Raw genomic sequence first — 3,894 nt, 5'->3', positions numbered from 1 at the left:
AAATTATACTTTAGAAAACAAAACTGTAAAAACCATATTTAATTATTAATTAAAAGCAATTATTTAACTGAGGATGATATGGTTGGCAGTGTAGATTAAACAAAAATGAGAAAATGTTAGTAACTGATGAGTTGGCTGGTGGTTTACATGGATGTCTATTATACTCTTCTGCTTATTCTTGAATGTGTTTTATATGTCTCATAACAAAAAATTAAAATATGTAGACCATCCTTCTTAGACTACAGCAATGTAAGGAGGATAACGGGGGAAACTGAATTACAAAAAATAGGTTTTGGGGACTAGGGGTGTAGCTGAGTGGTGGAGTTCTTGCTTAGCATGTGTAAGGTCATGGGTTCCATCCCTAGAATTGTCATCGTTGTCATGTCGTCACCGTCATCATGATTTTAAATAGGTTTTGGTCTGGAATCCACCTGTGACGGTGTAGTTAAGTCTGTCTAGTTCTGGAATTCAGTCAGGAATCTTACCTGCTTTTAAATAAAACTCACATTCTCAGCCTCATCGGTAATAAAAGTGATCATTTGTTCTTTATCTGGCCTCATTCTTTGTCTTCTTTTTCAATTGGCTCAGAAATTAGCTGGAAGGAAAGAATGCAATCTGTGCAGCTTGTTCATTCTCTAGCAACTCTACTTCTTCTGGTCAATGGATTGAACTTAGTTCTGCCACATGGCTTTACCCTGTCAGGGCCACACCTCCTGTGGTGGGGAAGGGCTCCCTCTTCAGCAGTGTTGCTACTACTGATGAAGCTCCAATAGAGAGTTATCTTGCTTACCCATTTTCTTATTGCCCCTCCATCAAGAAACTTGACACACACTCTATTTGAGGCAGCTACAAGAACCCTCACTGCAACACATTCAAAAGCATCTTTCTCTCTGGCCCAGCAGCCAATGTCCTTAGGACCTTATTATTCTTAACGTCTAACCATCTGTGTCAAGGTTCTCTGATAATATCTCCCAGAGTCTATTGGGTCCTAATGCAAACAGGTCTATAAATGCCTATCCTGGAATGTTGGCTTTTGGGCTGAGAGTATGATTCAAGTGGTAGAGCCCCCATGTATGAGGCCCTGAGTTCAAACCCCAGTACTACCAAAAGAAAAAAAATTCATTTACCAGAATGTTGGCTTCCTCACTGTTAGAATCACAAATCTGTAAGAAGTAGAAAGAACCTCTCCTCAGCCAGAAGACTATGTCAGTCAGGTCAGGTGATTTGTAAACTAACCCAGCTAGGAAAAACAGAATTTGGATGTCCTAACTCTCAGTCCAGACTGAAAAGGTTTATCTACAAAGATATGCCATTATTAAGGATTTCGTTTGAAAGAAAAGAAACTCAACATAAACTAACTTAAGCCCCAAATGAAATTTATTGGAAGGATAGTGAGATAGTTCACAGACTCAAAGGCAAAAATGCTGGAATTAGGATGAAAAAGAAACCACAGGGAATTGTCAACACAAATACCAACCAACACATGGTCTCTCTCATTTTTTTCCCTTTGTTTAGATAGCTCCCCAGAAATGTGATACAAATAATAAAGTCCTTGAGAATGCAGATGTGTTTAAATACTAAATTAGAGAGGATTTATGGTTATTCTTATAGACTCATCAGAATTGCTTATATTTAAATTGCGGCATACAGATTTTTTTCTTTTCCTTGTGACTATCACACTTATTAAATTTACTATTACAAATTTTAAAAGACAACTCCTTAATATTTAATTGTACAGTTGTCCTAAGGCAAGTTACAGCACTTCTCTCTGTCTGCCTTACGTTGGTGAATTTATGTATTATGCTCCTCCACCAGTCTGCCACACCTCTTAAGTAGTACTACGTTTTATTTGCATCCTTCCTAGCTAAGAAGTTTACATTGAAATTCACTTTCTGTTGTTTGTGTTATGAAAACAATAGGTTTTTTTTTTCCATATACATCATATTCTTCCAACTTACCATTATCCCTTTGGGTTCTGATCCTTGTCTTGTATATATGTCAATAGAAACTCTGGGGACTGGGGTGTAGTTCAGTGGTAGAACACTTGATTTAGCATGCCTGAGGGTCTGGGATAATCCCCAGTACCCTATACCTCAGAAAGAAACTCTGAGACAGGGTATTACCTAGCCTTTTCATTGCTGTGACCAAAACCCAAGAGAAAAAAATCATAGGCACAGGACTTATTTTGGGTCATGGGTTCAGAGGGTTCACTCCAAGGTTGCTCGGCTCTATGTGCTCGGACAGAACTTCATGGTGGCAGACTTGCTTCTTCTTCTCATGGTGGACAGGAATCAGAGAAAGAAGAATCAGAGACCTCCCCATATAGCCTTCAAAGACATGCCTCCAGTGATCTATTCCTCCAGGTAGGTCCCACCTCTCAAAGTTTCTACCACCTCCTCAAATAGCGCCACTAGCTGAGGAACCAAGTATTCAATACACGAGCCTGTGGAAACATTTGCTATTCAAACCATAACAGAAAAGCTTGAATTAAACAGAAAGGAACTTTATTGAGCTGCTCAAATCAGGAACCTGGGAATCTCACAACCAAATATTTCGAAGAGGACAAAGGGTTGTTGACTTACATGGGGTCTTGAGCTACTCAGGGGACGGGCACTGCAGAGGGGAGGAGTTAGACATTAATCTTGGGGCAGAACTTATCAAATGTTTGCATGTTTTCTGGAACATGTAACTCATGTTCTGCTGTGGGTGGAGATTCTAGCATTACAATTAGAGTGAGCTTAATGTCATTGTTCCCAAGGGAATGCCACTCTGCTATATTGTGCATGCTCTTCTTTGTGTGTTTTGAGACAGGGTCTCATTTTGTAGCTCAGGTTGACCTTGAATTCATGATCCTCTAGCCTCAGCTGCCCCAGTACAGGCATGCACTACCATGTCTGGCCTGTGCATTCTCTTTATTCCAGTTTCAACTGGATGGGGGATGTGGTGAGTGCCTTTGTTTTTAGTGTCCTGTGTTTGTTAGGTTAAGCAAATTAAACTTGTCAAGGGGTTACTGAAGCAGAAATAACAAGATAACAAGAAGTAGGTGTTAGCTGTGATGACCTTAGGCTCTTGAGGGCTCCTCCTGCTTTTCACTCTTTGGTATGGAGGATGCTAAGAAAGGCAGTCACAGGCAGCTTGGGTGATACTGGCAGACTGCACAAGAGTGTATCTTGGGACTGGAAACACACTCCTAGAGCCATTTCTATGGCATCTTCACTAGGGACAAAGGCAGTTGCTCCCTCACCACAGCTCTGTCTCCCTAGGGAGAAAGTGACTCTCCTGCACCAGTTAGCCCACAGTCTGCCACCACTGTTGCACAGGATGGAATCACTGACCTAAGAAGAACAAGAGTTGAGGACCCCAAACCCTATGCCAACAGGACTTCATGCTGTTTCCAGTAGGTTCTGTTGCTTGAGCTGGGTTCTGATCTGGTAGCACAACTGTCCAGGAACTTGGAAGGGCCATAAAGCTGCAGTTAGGATGATAAATACTAAACAATGGCCTGTTTTTTGGTATAATCTGTACTTGTCCAGTGGACTAAAATGAAGAGGGCTGAAAATATCTGGGGTAGAGCGGCACCAATGTTTGTTAACAGTTTCAGACTGTCCTATACATGTAGCACAAAGAAAGAAAAAACATGCCTTAGGTTCTGCTAAATGGATACAGCCCTCATTTTCAAACTCAAAGCAATCTTCCTTGTTCCTACCACAGATGCATGACTTACTCACTAGCACAAATCGTGGAGGCTGCACATAAATGCATTATCAGAAATTTCTACAGAAAGGAAGCAAAAAAGGGCTGTTTTCCCTGTTCAGTGCCACTGTCAGTCAGCACCCAAGTATTCGGGGACTGTGATGGAAATTGCACAGATAGAAAAGTATGCTGTTAGTATAT

This window comes from Castor canadensis, chromosome 2, assembly GCF_047511655.1.
Source record: "Castor canadensis chromosome 2, mCasCan1.hap1v2, whole genome shotgun sequence".
NCBI lineage: Eukaryota > Metazoa > Chordata > Mammalia > Rodentia > Castoridae > Castor > Castor canadensis.
The sequence above is the reverse complement of the archived record's forward strand: the minus strand, read 5'-3'. Positions refer to the sequence as shown.